This window comes from Notamacropus eugenii, chromosome 5 (genome assembly GCF_028372415.1).
Source record: "Notamacropus eugenii isolate mMacEug1 chromosome 5, mMacEug1.pri_v2, whole genome shotgun sequence".
In the NCBI taxonomy this organism is placed as follows: domain Eukaryota; kingdom Metazoa; phylum Chordata; class Mammalia; order Diprotodontia; family Macropodidae; genus Notamacropus; species Notamacropus eugenii.
Genome location: NC_092876.1, coordinates 32349733 through 32371159, shown reverse-complemented (window position 1 = coordinate 32371159; position 21427 = coordinate 32349733). Strand labels below are relative to the sequence as shown.

At 37.0% G+C, this 21427-nt stretch overlaps 2 pseudogenes; both read left to right on the top strand.

Moving 5' to 3' along the window:
- The first annotated feature begins 268 nt into the window (after positions 1–268).
- On the top strand, positions 269–1550 carry LOC140508423 (DNA (cytosine-5)-methyltransferase 1 pseudogene; annotated as a pseudogene).
- Positions 1551–19012: 17462 nt separating this feature from the next.
- On the top strand, positions 19013–19546 carry LOC140508555 (large ribosomal subunit protein eL42-like; annotated as a pseudogene).
- Positions 19547–21427: the final 1881 nt, after the last annotated feature.

The following is a 21427-nucleotide window of genomic DNA, read 5'->3' as shown; positions in this document are numbered from 1 at the left end:
CAATAATATTGTAGTGAAAAACATCTTTGAAAGACAAAAACTGATGAAAGTAATGACCAACCATGGGCTGGTCCCAAGATGAAGGACCTAAGACCTGTCCTACCTCCTGACGAAGAGGTGATGGGCACAAGGTTAGAAACGTACATCTATGGACACAGCTACTGTAAATATTCGCTAACCAGGGTGTTCTGAATCTGCCTCTTTTTGTCATTTCTTACAGCTAAATAATATCTCATTCTATATATATAAGAAACTTATAAAAGTAAGAAACTTTGTGTCATTCAAGCGTTCCATGATCCTTAAGCTGACCCTCCGATGCCTGGTTCGAATGGGGTATCAGTGCACATTTGGTGTATTACAGGCTGGCCAGTATGGTATTGCCCAAACTCGAAGAAGGGCCATCATCTTGGCTGCAGCCCCAGGCGAGAAACTCCCCACGTTTCCAGAGCCCCTGCATGTATTTGCACCCCGACCTTGCCAGATCAGCGTCGTGGTGGATAACAAGAGATTTGTTAGCAATATAAGGAGGCTGAGTTCTGCTCCATTTCGAACAATTACTGTCCATGACACAATGTCAGACCTTCCAAGTATCAAGAACGGTGCCTCAGAAGAAGAGATTGCTTACAAGGAGGAGCCCAAATCTTGGTTCCAGAGACAGATGAGGGGCTCCCATGATCAAATCCTCAGGGAGCACGTCTGTAAGGAAATGAATGCTTTGGTGAGTGCTCGAGTAAAACTGATTCCCCTGACTCCGGGGTCAGATTGGCGAGACCTTCCTAATATCCAGGTACACATCTCAGAGGGTACCGTGACCAAGAAACTGCGCTATAACCATGATGATAAGAAGAATGGACGCAGCAGTACTGGAGCCCTCAGAGGAGTCTGCGCCTGTGCGAAAGGTAAACCATGTAATCCAGCAGATAGACAGTTCAACACCTTGATTCCATGGTGCCTGCCTCACACTGGAAACAGGCATAACCATTGGGCTGGGCTCTATGGAAGATTGGAATGGGATGGCTTCTTCAGCACTACAGTTACTGATCCTGAACCCATGGGCAAGCAGGGTCGAGTGATTCACCCAGAACAGCACCGACTAGTGAGTGTGCGGGAGTGTGCCCGGTCCCAAGGATTCCTAGATTCCTACAGATTGGTTGGCAGTACCTTAGAAAAACACAAACAGGTGGGGAATGCAGTGCCTCCACCCCTGGCCAAAGCCATTGGCCTGGAGATCAAGCTCTGTGTGTTGGCCAAACTGAAAGAGAAAGCCACAGTTAAAATCACAGAAGAGGCATGAGGGACAGAGCTATCGTGGACTACTCTTCTTAACGAGCCAAACTTTTTATTCCGTTGTACTCATGAAGCATCTACCTCCTTTGCTGACATTGAGCTGTTTTTAATGATCAAACTGTTAAACTATGAAATTGTAAGGTGATTTTATAGAGTCTAGATTTTAAAACTATTTGAATTGTCTATTAAATGTAATGTCGAGTGACTGAAATGTTTTTGCAGCTTTTATATAAATTATAATAAATATTTTTAAATAAAAAAAATATAAACATATATCTCAATCATTCCTCACTTGAGGGGTGTGTGTGTGTGTGTGTGTGTGTGTGCACACACATGTATATATATATATATATATATATATATATATATATATATATATATATATATGTATACACACACACATATCTCCATACCTCCACTACTTGACCTGCTACCATACTCATTTTCATTATCTTGAATCCTAGGATAATCCAGGGATAAATTCAGATATTTTTTCATTAACTATTTGATGACAACATCTTTATCAATAATAAACCAATTAGCTTGGAGCTCTCACCATAGTCTAATCAATGTTGTTTATTTAATAAGCTGAGAAACAATTTTCCCCATAAGCAGTTGCTCATATCATTATATATAAAAACTTCCACTCTCCTAGGATTAAATAAATATTGAAGTTACTGGTTACACAATTCATTAACAATGTACTCAACAATAAGAAAATCTATGAATAATTATTTATGTTTTAGCTGTGAGAATGGGTCATGGTCAGAGTCACCTTTAGAATTCTGGAAACGCCACTCCTTTCTTCATTTCGATTAGGATACTAAGCAAATGTCTTCTAATAAAAACAATAAGAACTGACTTTTATACAGTACTTTAAAATTTGCAAAGGATTTTACATCTATTAACTCATTTGATCCTAATAACAACACTGTTATTATTGTCCCCATTTTACAGATGAGGAAACCAAGGCTAACAAGAGTTAAGTGACTTTTCCGGGGTCACAAAACAGAAGTCTGAGGGGGGATTTGAATCAGGTGTTTGGTTTGGTTTTTTACTCCTAGTCAAACACTCTATTCCCTGAGTTACCTAGCTGAGAATCCTTTGCAAGATAAAAGTTAAAATAGTCCCATCAAGAAATAAAATTTCTTCATCTTCTTTCTCTATATCTTCTCTACTTATTACAACACAGGAAAATGGTCTCAGCATTAGACTCAGAAATCTTTTTATACTTTTTATTCATGAAATAACAAGATATGTTTCCCAAGAAAGGTATCTTTCTTCAACTTCTTTCTCCTTGTTTTCTCCACAATTTCTTTCAACCCATCTCCACTAACTTTCTTCTCTTTTTCTCAAAAACTGCCAGCTCCAACTGCCAAATCCAAACATTCCATTTGGATATTAAAGCTACAGTAAGAGTTAATTATAATACCTGTAGAAGAAGCTTTTGAAATAAGTGTTACATACCTTTGGGGTCCTTTTTCCCCCTCTAACTTTGGTCTCTTTGGGATATGTGTGTCAGTGGTATTGATGAGATAAAGGGAAAGTATGATTTCAAATTGCTTTCCAGAATAGTTGGAAAAAATCACAGTGGCTCAGGATGCCTGCTCTCCCACAGTCCCTTTGAAAATTGTAATTTTTTCTTCGTCATCTTTGCCCATCTGGAGGATATAAAGTAGAGCTTCAAAGTCAGGAAGAGGTTTAAAAATTGGGCACTGGGAATCTCTATTAAGTATGCCTTGACAACGATTACTTGTTCCAAGAGGCTTTGAAGGTTGTGTGTCGGTTTGACTGATTGATACTTTCTAAAAGAGTAAAAGGATTCATGGCTTCACCTTTTTTTGTTCTGCTTTGTGTATGGAAATGCTTTGATGTTGAACTTCAGAATAAAAATCATATTTAATAAATAAGTAAAATATGCCTTCTGCCTCACAGTAGTTAGAGAATTCCTAAGAAGTAACATTGCACATGTTGTCAGATGTAACCATTCTATCGAATGCTTTTACTTAATTGTTTTTGTTAGAAGTGAAAATTCAGTGGTGGACTTGGGGTAGACACAAGGCTTGAAATAACTAAATACAAGACCATAGAAACCAATAATATTTATTTATTTTCAGTTCCAAATTCTCTCTTTCCTTCCAGCTCTTCCCTCACCCATTGAGAAGGTAAGAAATACAATATCCATTCTACGTAAAAAGTCATGCAAAACGTATTTCCACATGAGTCATATTCTGAAAGTAGGAGGAAAGGAAGAAAAATAAAGGAAAAAAATATGGTTCATTCAGCACTTCGAGTTCACTAGTTCTTTGTGGATAGCCTTTTACACCATGAGTCCTTTAGAGCTGTGATGGATCATTGTATGGAGCAGTTATCAATTCTTTCCCAGTTGATTTATCTTAACAATATTGCTATTACTCGTGTAAATTGTTCTCCCTGGTTCTGCTTACTTAGTTTGTATAAATTAATATGTCTTTATATTATAAATTAATATGTCTTTATATGAAAGTATTCCAACACATTCATATGCCATAACTTGTTCAGCCATTCCCCAGTTGATGGGAATTCCCTTAGTTTCCAGTTCTTTGTCACCACAAAGAGTTGCTATAAATATTTTCATACATAGAGGACCTTTTCCTTTGATCTCTTTGGGATATAAACCTAGTAACAATGTTGGTTGTTCCATGTTTTTTTTGTTCTCGTCCTTTGCTTTTTGAACAGGACCAGCGATATCAGAAGTGATATCTTGACATTTGCATGAATTGGATTAAAGGGAGGCAGAGTTTCACGGTTATCAGCCTCATTCTTGCTTCCTGAATCTTCAAAGTAAAGTAGCAGCGCAAAAGTCAAGATGACTGATGATGACCCAATGGCATCTTCATTGCCTGACCAAGTTCTATAACACCTACTTTAGCTGCCCTCATAGCTGTTGGAACACATTGTTCTCATCCATCCATTCTGCCAGGGAAAGTGTTCACCTGCTTGGGGTGGACATCGCGCTAACATTGGAGACCTGTCAGTTACCTTCAACCTGGTTTAGCCCATTTGCCAGGATAGTTTTACCATAGTATGGCACCTGCACATGCTACAGCTTCTTGGAGCCACAGGTAAGAGTTGAGTGAATCAGGTGGACACCAAAGGTGGATGAGCAGCCCTGAAAAGGGCTCAGTAAGCCCTCATACCAGAAGAGCTAGTTCTTGAAGTGCATAGAGTGCCCAACACAGAGCCAGGAAGACTCATCTTCCTGAGTTCAAATCTGACCTCAGACACTTCCTAGCTGTGTGACCCTGGGCAAGTCATTTCACCCTGTTTGCCTCAGTTTCTTCATACGTAAAGTGATTTGGAGAAGGAATAGCAAACTACTCCAGTATCTTTGCCAAGAAAACCCCAAATGGGATCACAAAGAGTCAGACACAACTGAAACGACTCAGCAACAACCTAGTAGTGGTACTGCTGTGTCAAAGGGTGTGTATAGTTGTATAGCCCTTTGGGTTTAGTTCTAAATCATTCTCCAGTATGGCTGGGCCCGTTCACAGTTCCACCAACAGGCCGTAATGAGTTTTAAGATGACTGCTGGATCTCCAGTTTGAGATGATCTCCAAGACAGTTGGAGATAGGAACTGGAGGTACGGTTAGGCCCCCTTCCTTCAAATTTTTATCATTGATTTCTTTCAGTTCAATTCAATAAACATTAAGTGCCTATTATGTGCCAGATACTGTGCTAAGTGCTAGGGATACAAATAAGAAAAAAGAAAGAGAGTTCCTGACTTCAAGGAGCTGACAATTGTATCCCCAAGGCAATATTTACAGTACCAAAGGCGACCATGAATATGCCAGCTCAGTTCTGAATCACAAGGCATAACAGACTCTCCATAGAGAAGGCAGAAGAAACACATTTATTCAGACACCAGAAAGTCTAATCCCAACACCAGAAAGTCACATTTGTCATAGTAACCAAGAAGTCAACACACATTAGCAGTGTGGGGGACAAGGCCATTCCCAAGCCTTCCCCCCATGGCTGGCGCCTTCCCACAAGCAAACACTCACAACACTAGCTGTGCCTGCCTATGTCTTCTCTCTCCCTCTGCTCTAACTGCTCTCACCAACTTCCTTCCAGCACTGCTCTATCCTTCCTGTTCCACTTTCAGCAGTCTCCTCTCACCACATGCGACTTACACTTCCATGTGATTTAAGCAGGTCATATGAGCTTATTAATGGGTGGGAAAGATCTTAAAATTAAGCAAAAATACATTAACAATACAACAATCTGGTGGGAAAAAGAAAGCAAAAAGAGCCCAAAAATCAGGGTGGAGGGGTGAGAGGAGGACACCAAGGGGTGTTGTTGTTCAGTCATAGCTAAATCTTCATGATCTCCTGTGGGGCTTTCTTGGCAGAGATACTGGAGTGGTTTGCCTTTTCCTTCTCCAGATCATTTTATAGATGAGGAAACTGAGGCAAACAGAGTGAAGTGATTTGCCATGGGTCACACATCTAGTTAGTGTGTTCCAGATTTGAACTCAGGAAAATGCATCTTTCCTGACTCCAGGCCTGGTACTGTAGACATTACAGCACCATCGCCCTGTCCATGCCAGGGGGCACCAGGATTTAAAACCAGCTAAAGCAACAGATGCAAAGAGAAATAGACTAAAGTCCAGTTTCTACCCTCTATAAAGGAAGGCGTTGAAAGGCAATTTGGTCCTCCACCCTCTTGTCCTCTAATCACAGGGGAAAAGAGCTTGAGGGAGGTGCTATCAATCAAGGCTGGAGATGAGATTAGAGATGAGCTACACCTGGGAGGGCTATCCTGTTCTTATGGGGCTGAAACCAGGCAGAGTAGCAGGTGCAAAGTGGAGGTAAGTCTTGATAGACCTGATCTTTTGTTACTCCAGATAAACTGTTACTGTTTTTTCTAGCTCTATAAAGTAATTCTTTGGTAGTTTGATTGGTATAGCACTGAATTAGTAAATTAATTTAGACAGTATTATCGTTTTTATTATATTGGCTCAGCCTACCCACGAACAATTAATATTTCTCCAGTTAACATTGTAATTGTGATCACATAGTTCCTGTGTGTCTTGGAAGGTAGATTCCCAAGTATTTTATCCTACCTCTAGTTATTTTAAATGGAACAGCTCTTCCTATATTTTTCTGCTGTGAGTATGTGTGTAAATATATACATATATGATTACATACATACGCATATATACACATATAGATACATATATATATACGTAGTGTGTGTGTATATGCATAGTGTGTGTATGCTGATTTGTGTGGGTTTACTTTATATCCTGCAACTTTGCTAAAGTTGTTAATTATTTTAACTAGTTTTTTAGTTGACTCTCTAGGATTTTCTCAGTATACTATCATATCATCTGCAAAGAATGATAGTTTTGTTTCCTTATTGGCTATGCTAATTCCTTCAGTTTCTTGTTTTATTGCTATCAATATTGCCAATATTGTCATATTACTATCTTATTACACGATATTGACTAACAGTGGTGATAATGAACATCTTTGCTTAATCCCTGATCTTATTGGAAAGTTAATAGTTAATCCCCATCACAGATAATGCTTTCTCTTGGTTTTAGGTAGATATTATTTATTATTTTAAGAAAAACTCCATTTATTACTGTTTTCTGGTGTTTCTAATAGGAATTTTGCCAAAAGCTTTTTCTGTATCTATTGAGATAATCATATGATTTTTTGTTTTTTGTTATTGGTATACTCATTTACACAGATTTCTATTATTGGACCAACCCTGCATTCCCAATATAAATCCAGTCTGTCCATAATATATGATCTTTGTGATGTATTACTGTAACTTCCATGCTAGTATTTTTTCGGCATCAATATTCATTATGGAAATTGATCTATTTTTTTCTCTCAGTTTACGTATCAAAACCATATTTGTGTCAAGAAAAAATTTGACAGAATTTCACCTATTTTTAAAAAGTTTACATATAACATTGTAATTAATTGTTTTTTAAAATTTTTATTTATTTTTACATTTTAAATTTTGAATTGTCTCCCTCCCTTTTCCCCATCCTCCCCACCCTGCACTAGAGAAGGCCACCATTTGACACAAATTTATGAATATATGTAAAACCATACTACCCATACTTCTATTTATCAGTTCTTTCTCAAAATGACTTACTTGTGCAAAGCTGTTCTTAGAACAATATTGCCGTTACTGTATCCAATGTTCTCTTGGTCCCGCTCTTTTCACTCTTTATTATTTCATGCAAATTTCTCCATATTTTTCTAAAGTCAACCAACCCATCATTGAGCACAGTAGTATTCCATCACACTCATATACCACAACTTATTCATCCATTCTCCAATTGATGGGTATCCCCTCAATATCTAGTTCTTTGCCACCACAAAGAAGACTACTATAAATATCTTAAAACATATAGGCTCTTTCCCCTTTTTCCTTAATTACCTTCAGAAATAGACCTAATAGTGGTATTACTGAGTCAAAGGATATTCACAATTTTATAACTCTTTGAGCATAATTCCAGACTGCTTTGCAAAATGGTTGGATTAGTTCACAGTTACACAAACAGTGTATTCATGTTCCAATTTTTCTATATTCCCTCCAACATTTGCCATTTTTCCCTTGTATCATTTTAGTCAGCCTGATATGTATATGATGATATCTCAAACTAGTCTTAATTTGCATTTCACTAATCAATAATGATTTAGAGCATTTTTTCATGACCATATATAGTTTTGATTTCTTCAGAAAAAAATAACTGTCCATATCATTTGACCATTTATTAATTGGGAAATGACTCATGTTCTTATAAATTTGAAAAAGTGCTCTATATATTTAAGATATGAGACCTTTGAGAAACTGTGTACATATAATTTTTCCCAAATTTTTTGCTTGTCTTCTAATCTTGACTACATTGGTTTTATTTGTACAAAACCTTTTAATTTAATGTAATCAAATTATCCATTTTACATCTTACGATGTTCTCTATCTCTTACTTATTTGTAAATTCTTCTATTCATGAGTCTTCTAAGTAATATGTTTTTCTAATTTTCTTATGATATTTTCCTTCATATCTATGTTGTATATCCATTTTGATCTTATCTTGGTAAATGGTATAAGATATTGGTCTATAACCAGTTCCTCCTAGATTGCTTTCCAGTTTCCCCAATAACTTTTACCAAATAGTGAATTCTTATCCCCAAAGTTTAAGTCTTAACATTTGTCAAATATGAGGTTACTATAGTCATTTACTACTGTGTATTGTATGTCTACCCTACTCCACTGATCCACCTTTCTATTTCTCAGACACTGCTAAAAATTCTTCCTTTACATTTTTTTCATTAATTTCCTTGATACACTTGACCTTTTGTTCTTCCAGATGAATCTTATTATTTTTTCTAGTTTGATAAAATAATTTTGGGGTAATTTAATTGGGATGGCATTGAATAAGTAATTTAGGTAGAATTGTCATTTCCAGCATATTAAATCTGCCCACCCATGAACAATTATAATATTTCTCAAATTACTTATATCTGACTTTATTTGTATAAAATGTGTTTTATAATTATGTTTTTGTGTAGTTCCTAGGTTTGCTCTTGGCAGGTATACCCCCAGGTATATGCCTACAGTTATTTCAAATGTAATATCTCTTACTATCTCTTCTTGTAGTGTTTTGTTGGTGTTACTTTGAAATTCTGGTGATTTCTGTGGGGTTGTTTTATATCCTGCTACTTTGCTAAAATTATTGTTTCAACTAACTTTTTAGTTGAATTGCTAGGATTTTCCAAGCACATCATCATATAATCTGTAAAAAGAGATAGTTTTATTACCTCATTGGCCATTCTGATTTCAACTTCTTTTTCTTCCCTTATTGCTATTGCTAATATTTCTTTTTATGGCTAGCACGTCTAATAAAATATTCAATAATATTGGTGATAATGGGCATCCTTGTTTTACACCTAATTTTATTGGGAAGCCTTCTAGCTTATCTCCATTACAAATAGTGCTTGTTGATGGTATTAGATAGATGCTTCTTATTGTCTTAAGGAAAAATCCATTTATAACTATACTTTCAAGTGTTTTTAATAGGAATGAGTGTTGTATTCTGTCAAAAGTTTTTTCCATGTCTATTGATATAAACATATGATTTTTGTTATTTTTGTTTTTGATATAATCAATTGTGTTAATAGTTTTCCTTTTGTTAAAGCATCCCTGCATCCCTGGTATAAATGCCACTTGGTCCTAATGTATAATCTTTTGTGGTACATTTTGTAGTCCCCTAGCTAGTATTTTATTTAGGATTTTAGCATCCATATTCATGAGTGAAATTGATCTATAGTTTTCCGCCTGTTTTTGCTCTTCCTGGTTTAGGTATCAGCATCATATTTGGTTCATAAAAAGTATTTGGTAAGACTTCTTCTTTGCCTATTATTCAAAATAATTTGGAATAACTCTAAATACTGGAATTAGTTGATCTTGAAATGTTTGGTAGAATTCACTTGTAAATCCTTCTGGTCAAGATGCTTTTTTTCTTAGAAAGTTCATTTATGACCTGTTTGATTTTTTTCCTGAAATAGGTTTATTTAGATATTCTATTTCCTCTTCTGTTAATGTAGGCAATCATATGTTTTGTAAATATTCTTCCATTTCACTTAAATTGGTAAATTTGTTGGCATAAAGCTGGGTAAAATAACTCCTAATAATTGCTTTGATTTCATCTTCATTTCATTTTTAGTACTAGTGTTTTGATTTTCTTCTTTATTTACTTTTTTGCTTATGTATTTTATTGTTTTTTTCTAAAACCAAATCCTAGTTTTATTTATTAATTCAAATTTTCTTACATTCAGTTTTATTAATCTCATCTTTAATTTGTAAGATTTCTAATTTGATATTTAATAGGGGATTCTTAATTTGTTTTTTTCCTATTTTTTTAATTGCAAAGTCAATTCATTTGTCTATTCTTTCTTCATTTTCTTGATACAAACATTTAGAGCTATAAATTTTCCTCTGTTTACTGCTTTTGCTGAATCCCATAAGTTTTGGTATGTTATCTCATTATCTTCATTCTCTTTAATAAAATTATTTATTGTTTCTATGAGTTGGTCTTTATCCCACTCATTCTTTAAGATTAGGTTGTTTAATCTCCAGTTAATTTTTAATCTGTGTTTGTATGGTTCTTTATTAAATATCATTTTTATTGCATTGTGATCTGAAAAGAATACATGTGATGTTTCTGCTTATCTACCTTTAACTATAAAGTTTTTATGTTCAAATACATGGTCAATTTTTGTCAAGGTACCATGTACCATTAAAAAAAGGTATATTCCTTTCTATTCCCATTTAATTCTCTCCAGATATCTATCACATCTAGCTTATCTGAGATTCTGTTCATCTCCTTGATTTATTTCTGATTTATTTTTTGGCTAGATTTATCTAGTTCTGAGAAGGGAAAGGTTGAAGTCCTCAACTACTATGCTTTTGTTATCTATTTCTACCTATAATTCATTTAGCTTTTTCTTTAAAAATTTGGATGCTAAAGCATTTGGTGCATAAATTTAGTGTTGTTGATATTACTTCATTATCTATGGTATCTTTTATCATAATGTAGTTACCTTGTTTGTCTCTTTTAATTAAATCTATTTTAGCTTTAACTTTGTCTGAAGTCATGATTGCTACCGCTCCTTTTTTTTTTTTGGCATCAGCGTAGGGATAATAAATTCTACTCCCGCCCTTTGTTTTTACTCTATATGTATCTCTCATTTTAAAATGTGTTTCTTGTAAACAACATATTGACAGATTCTGATTTTTAATCCATTATGCTAACCATTTCTGTTTTATGTGTGAGTTCATCCCATTCACATTTAAAATTATAATGACCAGTTGTGCATTTCTCTCCTATTTTTCCTCACTGTATATCCTTCTCTTCCTCTCTTTTTACCCTATCCCTCCTCAAATATCTAATCTACTTCTAACTACTGCCTCCCTCTTCTGCAACCTTTCTAAGAATTCCTCCTTTGTCTTATCCTCTTACCATACTATTTCCTGGGAGCAAGCACACAGCCCTGTTTCACTCCATTGGTGACTGGGAAGGCACGAAATCATTGTCCAGTTTTTTGCATGATGTTTTCAGCCATGTTGACAAATGCTTTCAATGAGGATGAACATGGCATCAAAGTCAACTACCATCTGATGGTAAGTTCTTCCATTTGAAAAGGCTACAAGCCAAGACCAAAGTGAAGGGAGTGCTGGTGCATGATTTTCTGTTTTCAGATGATTGTGCACTCAGTGCAGCCTCTGAAGTTGAGATGTAACAAAGTATGGATCAATTCTCTGCTACCTGTGCTAATTTTGGCCTAATAATTAACACCAAGAAAACATAGGTGCTCCATCAGCCACCACCACATCATCCATATGTGGAACCAGCAGTAACAACAAATGAAGAAGTTTTGAATGCTGTGGATAAGTTCACTTACTTTGGTAGTACACTTTCCAGGGATGTACACATTGACAATGAGGTTGACAGACACACTGCCAGAGCTGGCTCAGTGTTTGGAAGGCTCAGAAGAAAAATTTGGGAGACAAGACGTATTAATTAGACTGACTACCAGACTGAAGGTCTACAGAGTCATTGTGCTGACCTCATTGTTGTATGCCTGTGAAACATAGGCAGTCTACCAGTGCCATGCCAGGAAACTGAATTGCTTCCATTTGAACTGTCTTAGGAAAGATTCTGAGGATCACCTGGCAGAATAAGGCTCCAGACACTGAAGTCCTTGCTCAATCTGACAAGCACTCAAACTATGCTTCAGAGAGCACAACTCCAAGGGGTTGGCCATGTTGTTTGAATGCAAAATGTATGCTTACCAAAAAAACTATTTTATGGAGAACTCATATGGGACAGGTGGTCACAAGGAGGTCAGAAGAAGCAATACAAGGACACTCGCAAGGTCTATCTCAAGAACTTTGAATTTGACTGTGTAACATGAGAGGCACTGGCACAGGACCACTCAGCACGGCGTGCCCACATCAGAAAAGGTGCTCTATGAGCAAAGCAGAATTGAGATAGCACAAAGAAAATGCAGGATGCGCAAATTTGGAGTAACCATCCCAAATATTCACATGAACTATCTGCGCCCAATCTGTGGTAGAGCATTCTGAGGTCATATTGGTCTCATCATCCACACCTGGACACACTCAAACTTCACTTTATCATGGCGATGTCATTTTGGTCTTCTTTGAGAATGAAGGACAACAACCAACTATTTCTTGATTTATACACCCTTCTAAAAGTCCCTCCCTTATTCTATCCCCTCACCATCCTATTTCTTTGAAAGTTAAGAAGACTTATACTTTTCTAGATGTATATGTTATTCCCACTTTAACCCAATTCTGATATCTGCACTGTAACAGTTCTTCCATTCACACCTCTTTGTATGAGATAATTGTTCCATTTTTATCTCTCCTTATTCAATTTTATTTTTTAAGATCATTTCATCATACTTAACTCAACACTAAGCTTTCTAGTTATGTACACTCTTTCAAATTACCCAAATAGTAATGACATTCTTAAGAGAATAACAATTTCCCACACAAGAAGTAAATTCTTTATAATTGTTCTTTAATGTTTGCCTTATGTTTCTGTTCAGTTCTGTTTTTTTCCCCACAAATACCTGAAAGTCCTTTAATTCATTAAGAATCCAATTTTTTTCCATGCAAGATCATACTCAACTTTGCTGAGTAAATTATCCTTGGTTGCAAACCTAGCTCCTTTGCTGTTTGGAATATAACGTCTATGCCCTTCATTTTTTTAATGTAGAAGCTGCTAAATGTTATGTTATTCTGACTGTAGCTCCACAATATTTTTTTTTTCTAATTGCTTGCAGTATTTTCTCCTTGACCTGGGAGCTTCAAAACTTGCCATGATGTTCCTGTGAGTTTTCACTTTGAGATCTCTTTCAGGTGGTGATCAGTGAATTTTTTCCATTTCTATTTTACCCCCTGGTTCTAAAACTTTGGGGCAATTTTCCTTAATGATTTCTTGAAATATAGTATCTAGATTCTTTTTTTAAATCATGACTTTCAGGTAATCCAACAATTCTTATGTTGTCTCTCCTCAATCTGTTCTCCAGGTCAGTTGTTTTTCTAATGAGATGTTTCAGATTCTCTTTTAATTTTTCATTCTTTTGATTTTGTTTTATTATTTCTTGGTGTCTTGTTATATAACTAGCTTCCCTTGCCCAATTCTAATTTTTAAGGAGTTATTTTCTTACAGAAATTTTTGGATCTCTTTTTCTAATTGGTTGGTTTTTCCTAATTTCTTGATTTCCTTGCATTACTCTAATTTTTCCCCGAACTTTTCCTCAACCTCTCTTATTTGATATTCAAAGTCCTTTTCAAACTCTTTCAAGAACTCTTTTTGGGCTGGTGATGATTTTGCATTTTTTTCTTTGAAGAAGAAGTAGTTGTTTTGACTTCACTATCTTCTTCTGAGTTTAAAACCAGATCCTCTCACCATAGTGGGTATCTATGGTTGGGTTTGTTCTCTTTTGCTTACTCATTTTTTAACATCTTATTTATTGGCCGTTAACTTTTGTGTTAGAGTCAGGCTCTCATTCCTAATGGTGGGAGATAATATCTCAGGATTCAGATTTTTCATGTTGTTGTTTTCTGAGCTATGTCTGGGAGCCTAACCTCAGGTATTTCTCTCTTTCCCTAAGCCGTACCAGGGCTTCCAGTAATGCTGTCATGCTCTCCTTCCCTGTGGTCCTTCCTGTTGTTTTTGTTCACTCCTCTGCCCTGGAACCAAAACCAGGGACTCTTCTCTCCTCCAAGCGCCCAAAGCCACTGGAATCCCTTTCCCTCTGAGACTGCATTCACCAGCAAGTGCTCCCTTCTTGCCCACAGCCACAGCCTGGAACTGCATTTGATAAACACACTTGAGCCCCACACCCAGCACCATCACATGGTCCAACAATCTTCCCCTGATCACACTGTCTGTGGATGAAAGTTTCTGAAGTCGAGGTGGCCTCATGACTTGTTGTTTGTTAATCAGAGGGATTTGTATGGAGATATATGCACTTCAGGCTAGACCACCACCCTTGGAAGTCAGGTCTTTTCTACCGTCCTTCCAAATTATCTTAGGCTAGACAACTGCTTTACCCTGACTTTTAATTATTTCTGCCACTCAAAAGTCATTTTGAGACATTATTTTATATTGTTTGTGGGAGAATTTGGGAGAGCCAGGTAACTTCCTGCCTCATTCCATCATCTTCCCAGAATCCCCTAAATAATTGTTCTTTAAACATTTAGCAGAATTCACTTGTAAATCCATCTGGTCCTGGGTTGGTTTTTCTTATGATTGTATGAGCTCCCTCAAAAGGAAAAAACAATAACAATCCAGGACCAGATAGCTTAAGTTTTATGGCTTCTTCAATTCCTTTTTCTAAGATAAGGTTGTTTAAATATTCTATTTCCTCTTCTTTTCAGCTGGGCAATTTATATATATGCAAACATTAATTTCACTTAGATTGTCATAAATTGAGCAAAATAGCTCTTAATAATTGACTTAATTTTATCTTAATTGGTTGTGAATTTACCCTTTCCATTTTTGATGCTGGCAATTTGGTGGGGCTTTATTTATTTATTGGTTATTCTATGATTAGATTTATCTAGATCTGAGAGGGATAAATCAAGGTTCCCCCATTAATATAGTTTTACTGTCTATTTCCTCCTGTAATTCACTTTACATTTTCTTCATTAATTTGGATGCTATACCATTTAATTCATACATGTTCAGTATTGCTATTAATTCATTGTCCATTGTTTATATCAATTCATTGTCTTAACAAAATGTAATTTCCCTGATAATCTCTTTTAACTAGATCTGTTTTTTCTTTTGCTTCGTCTGAGTCTTGCTGCATAGATTATTCTTGGTTGTAATCCTAGCTCCTTTGCCTTCTGGAACATCATATTCTAGACTTTCCACTCCTTTAATGTTGTAGTTGCTAAATCTTGTGTGATCCTGACTGTGGCTGTTGTTGTGTTTGTCCTTTGCTCTCAAAGAGGACCATGACATCATGACTTGTAGTTGACTTGGATTTGAGTGAAGGAGGGCTTTGCAAGGTCACCAGGCTCACTTTCTCCTCCAGAGCCATCTGACTGTGGCTTCATGATATCCGAATGCTTTCTTTCTGGTTGCTTTCAATAATTTCTTCTTGACCTGGGAATTCTGAAATTTTGCTATAATATTCCTTGGACTTTTCATTTGGGGGTCTCTTTCAAGAAGTGATAAATGAATTCTTTCCATTTCTAACTTGACCTCTGGTTCTAAGATATCAGGGCGGTGTTTTTTTATGATTCCTTCAAATATGATGTCTATGTCCTCTTTTTGATCATGGCTTTCAAGTAGTCAAGTAATTTTTAAATGATCTCTCCTTTATTTCCAGCTCAGTTGTTTTTCCTATGAGATATTTCACATTTTCTTCTATTTTTTCAATCTTTTTACTCTTTGATTGTTTTTTGATGTCTCCTAAAGTCTTTAACTTGCACTTAACTCATTCTAATTTTTAAGAAATTATTTTCCTCAGTGAGATTTTGTACCTCTTTTACCATTTGGCCAATTTCTATTTTTAAGGAGTTATTTTCTTCTCTATTTTTTGTACCTCTTTTACCAAGCTATTAATTCTCTTTTCATAACTTTTTTCTCTATTGCTTTCATTTCTTTTCCCAATTCTTCTTCTACTACTCTTATTTGGTTTTTAATTTTTTTTGCTCTTTCTTAAATTCTTCTGGGAATTCTTGTTGCGCTTGGGTCCAATCTATATTTTTCTTTGAGGCCTTGCTTGTAAATGTTTTCAAGTCATTGTCTTCTTCTGAGTTTTTCTTGAACTTCCCTTTCACTATGGTAGATTTTTATGGTCAGGTTCTTTGTAGTTGTTGTATTTTCTCATTCTTCCAGCCTATTTCTTGACTTTAGACTGGATGTTAGTCTTGGGCTCTACTCACTTTGGGGGTAATGGGAATTTCTGGCATGATCTTTTATGTTCTGATGTTTTCACAGGTAGGTCTAGCGGCCTGTAAATTTTCAGCACTTCCAAGGTGGTGTGATCCAGGGAGAGGTCTGGTCACTTATTTGTTCTCTGATCCTTTCCTAGGCACAGCCCTACTCCCTTGTGACCACAACTATTCCTCTCCATCCTGGAACTCTGACTCCAAACTGGGTAATGGGCAATGGGGTTGCCAAGTCCCATCTAGCAGAGGAATCCCCTGGAATCTCTTTCTAACCAGGTGTTCAGTCTCCTCACTGTCCCTGTGCACTGAGCTCTCTGGTGCCACTTCGGCTTCTATGACTGTCACACCATGCTCCAGGCCATCCCGCAGACCTCTCTTTACATCTTACTGAGCTACCCTAGGATGGAAAAAATGACTTGTGACTTTTCATTGGTTTTCCCATTCAGAATCCAGTTTGACATACTTTTTAAATTACCTAGGGTGATAGTGCATGGGGGTAGACCAGAGTATAGAATGTGACCTCAGTTCTCATGGTTAATGTAAACTATCTTGAATAAATGTGAACAGCAAAAAAAGCTCCAATTCTCCCATGGAAAAATGTAAACCCCTTCTTTGTTCTGTACCTGACCTGGCCCAGAGTTGGTGCAGGGATTCACGATGTCACTTTATCCTACTGCTGCCCAGGACAACTGGCCTCTTAGGAGTAAACTCCCTTAACCAACCCAATCAACCTAATTAACCCTCATAAAGCATATTAACAACCAAGCCTGTATGAGTCCCTCTTTCCTTGGTATCTCAGTGTTCTCTTGGGATGGAGGCGGGGAGAGTATGCCACCATACAATTAGTATAATTAGGGCTTAACAGATCTGCCTCTTATTTTGCAGGATATTGAGGAAAGGGAATGGGTAGTGAGGCTTCCATAGGGGGTATCTTGGCTACCCTTATCCCTGAGGGAAAGATAGCATGTTGGCCATCCACAAATGTGGAAGGTGTGGCCCGAGCCACAGGAGTATGGCAACATTTGGAAAATGCACATTGGCTTGTGTCTTGATAGGCTTTCCTATGATGCTGGCTATTTGTGTTACTTAATGAAAGATTGATGGCCTAGGCAGATGAGAACTTCCAGTGCTGGTAAGAGAGACCTTGAACTTGCAATTGTCTTCTGTATATAGGATAAAGAACAGAGATAGTTTCTCTCTCTCTTTCTCTCTCTCTCTCTTTCTCTCTCTCTCTCTTTCTCTCTCTCTCTCTTTCTCTCTCTCCCTCTTTCTCTCTCTCTCTCTGTCTCTCTGTCTCTCTGTCTCTCTGTCTCTCTGTCTCTCTGTCTCTCTGTCTCTCTCTGCCTCTCTCTGCCTCTCTCTGCCTCTCTCTGCCTCTCTCTGTCTCTCTCTGTCCCTGTCTCTCTCTCTGTCTCTCTCTCTGTCTCTCTGTCTCTCTCTGTCTCTCTCTGTCTCTCTCTATCTCTCCCTCTCTCTCCCTCTCTCTCTCTCTGTCCCTCCCTCCCTCCCTCCTTTCTTCCTTTGCTTTCTGACTGCACACATCAGAGGAACAGCAGAGAGGCAGAGGAGGAAAAACACAGTAAAGTGAAGATTAGTAGATGTGACTGATAAAGCAAGTGTCATCAAAACCAAAAAAGAAACAAGACAGGTGCAATTTTAAAAGGTAATCATTTCTTAGGCTGTGTGTATGTATATACCTGTGTGTGACAGTCTGGCCTGGAGACATCTAGTAAGGCAGGCAAGGAGAAATAACTTTTGATATAGGGGCCAATGTCTATCCAGCTGCCAATCTGTTTGTGTTCTTCTATGCCTATCTTTGTGTCTCTCAGAGTCTAAAATTGTGCACACAAAGTTTAGAAGGAAAAAATTTACTGGTAAATCTCTCTGTGTCTTGTTCACTAATGTGAACCTCTGTAAGTTTTCAGAAAGATTCTTTCTGTCCTTTTACATTTCTGAACTGTGGTCAGGTTCTGGAGTATAGAAGAACAGATGAGAAAAAAGGGAGAGAGAATTTTCCCCTCAGACCTATGTGTAGTTTGAATGTTTTTTTTTTTTAATAAATGTTGAAATAAATGCTATTGTTTAATATTTTTTAGAATTTGTTTTCAAGGGAATTAAGGGCATTTACCAATCCCCCCAGAATGACTAGAAAAGAAGTTCATCTCATTATAGAGAGATGTGTTTGGGGGTACCAATGAAATTTCAGATAAAAAACAAATTAGATCAGCACTTAGAAACTGCCTGCTTATATTACTATATTATAATATTATATTAATATTAATATATTAATGCTTTCCTGACTCACAAAAAAGAGAGAGAGAGAAATTTTGTGAATCAGGTAACAACAAAAAAGTAATTGAGTTTGATTTGAACGCTTAATTAGATACTAAAAGATTCTTACAAACTAAAGTACTGATCAATTAAAAAGTAACATTTTTAAATCAGTGTGTCTTGAAATTGAAAGTATTGCTATAAATTATATGACACTCCCACCCATTTTTGTAATATATTATGTTCAATTTGAATTTTAAGAACTGTCTTGCTTCCTCCCTACAGCAAAAGAAACTTATTTAAGAGAACAGAAAGAACAAGCCCCAAGCCCTCTTGAGAACTCCCCAGTAGATGAACCATAGCTTGGGGAAAATCCTGCAGTCACGTCCATTACTGAGTGATGAGACTCTATTAAGGACAGAAACAATTGTGAAAAGAGGGAGGGAGGGTGTTGGTAATTACTGTATTAAAAAAGGTACAGGGTCTTCCACCATCTTCCATCTTCTTCAGCTCATCTTTGTCCTTGGCTGAGGGATCCCAGCAGCCTAAATGTCAGAGAAGCCCAATTGGAAGCACCAACGCTGCCCTTGGGTGAATGTCCTTAAAACCCACAGAACTTTCTTCAAAGAAGTGTGGCAAGCACCACCCTCACAAACTGATGCAGTACCAGAAAGGCAAGGATTCCCTGTACGCACAGAGGAAAAGGCAGTACAGTCAGAAGCAGAGCAGCTGTGGTGGTCAAACAAAACCAGTTTTCTGGGAAAAGGCAAAGATCATAAAAAAACATGTGTGGAACCCAACCGAAGGTCTAAAAGGATGCTTGCCATTAAGACATTATAAGCATTTTGAACTGCGGGAAGATAAGATGAGAAAGGGCCAACTGAGCCAGTTCTGAGTATCATTGTTTTTGTCTTAATAGGGAAAAAAAACTATTCCATTCTGTTTCTTGGTTTCATGTTTTCTGTCTTGGAAAGGAAAAGGCTTGAGTAAAACCATGACTCATACTATGTGAAGCTTTTCCCACGTAGGAAAAATTCTTGAGGATATGGCTGATTGTTGTAACTTTAATCGTCTACTTAATGTCATGGAGAGAAAACCCAGCTGGACATTTCTGGGGGGCCTTGGTTATTAGGACTATGGCTAAAATAGTTACTGACAGCCCGGATTCCCAGACAAATTGGGAGAGGGGAAATTAGGAATACAAAATAATAAAGATAGGGACAGCTAACCCCTGTTATAAAATGGGCTTTCAGCAAATCAAAAGTAATTAATTCATCACCTTCAGGGGTTGCCTTGTTTTCAAAATATTAATGAAATGGTTTCCCATATCTATTTGGATTGTTAAGGTTCTTTGTGGAGAATTAATTAATAGTGACTGAATTGCCTGGTCATTAAAGGGATAGCTTATTAATTGAAAACTCATTTGTACCATTTTCAAAGCATTAATGAAGTGCTTTCATAAAAATATCTATTTGGGTTGAGTTAATCCTCTATGGAGAGCTAATTAAAATACCTGATGATTAAAGGGATGGCCTGTTACTTGATTAGTTAGGTGGGAATGACAGGTGGTCAAGACTTGGAACAGTAAAGAATGGAGGTCATTCTTTCTTTGTTTTATGTCCTTTTTTGTGTGTGTTACATAAACCCATATTAGGCTTGAAGCCCTCTGGAGGGCAGGATGTTTATCTATGTCAATCATTGTATTTTGGCCTGGTGCCTAGCACCGTGCCTTTCACACTAAAAAGTGTTTAATAAATAAGGAGTCTTCCTGAAAAGAAAAACAAAAAGAAAGAAAGAAAAGGTACAGAGAAAAGACCTTGTAGAACCCCCTTTATCTGTAAACTGAAACCATCCCTTTGGGCAAAATCATCAGCCCTGGTGTACCAGTAAGCACCCCAACATATACAGGGGGGCCTGCTATCACAGGTACTTTGATCTGCTTCTCTAAAAGGAAAGGCAACTTTTGAGGGGTTAACAACCACTTTCATCAAGCATATATATCATTCAGTTGTTCAAGTAAAAAAGTCACCACCCTGAACTTCAGAGAAAATAGAGAAATCAAAAGTCATTAGATATACTTACAAAATGTCTAATCATTAATATACATACATCTTTACCAGAGAGGGAACATCTGGGTTTTCAAAGCCAAGGGGATCCTTAGTGGTTTCCCAGAGTCCTCATCTGGCCAAACAAATACTTATAGTCGGTAAACCCCATAGTACAACCTCACCCTCAGAGTATTTACACACTTTTCAGAGCTAGAGGGCATAGCCCTCTGACCCAGTGCCTCTGCGGAAAAAACAAAAGATACTTGGGTCCCTCCTACAAAACAACTCAATGGGCAGGCCCATCAATAGGTGGGGAAGATCTTTAATCACATTATTCAATCAGAGGCACTTTTAGTAAAACAAAAATGGCAAAAGATTCTAATTTGATTGACATCACACCTGGGAAAAGACATTGTTCCAGGTTATAGAATTCTTAAACAATGAAATTGGCTTACTGAGAATTTACAAGTTTGTGTAAAATATAGAAGTGATTTTTAATGATTGATCTTTATAGCAGAATGAATCTAAGCTCGAGGGGAAGGAGAAAAACAAGTAAAGAATGTTAAGTGAGATCTCTTATGTATGTGTGAGTCCTGGTAAACTTTTATTGCTTATTGCAACTCCATAAAGAGTAAAAATAATTGTATCTAGCTGTTGGGGGTGTAAGCTCAGTTTTCACGTGGACAGTCTTGGGCAGGTAAAAGTGAGGACTTCTAAACCTCAGAGTTCTCAGGAGGCCCCGTAGGGAACAGCTGGGGATTGAGGCATGAAACACAAGATATCTTGTGTCTTTCCACCTCTTCTCAGTGGGAAA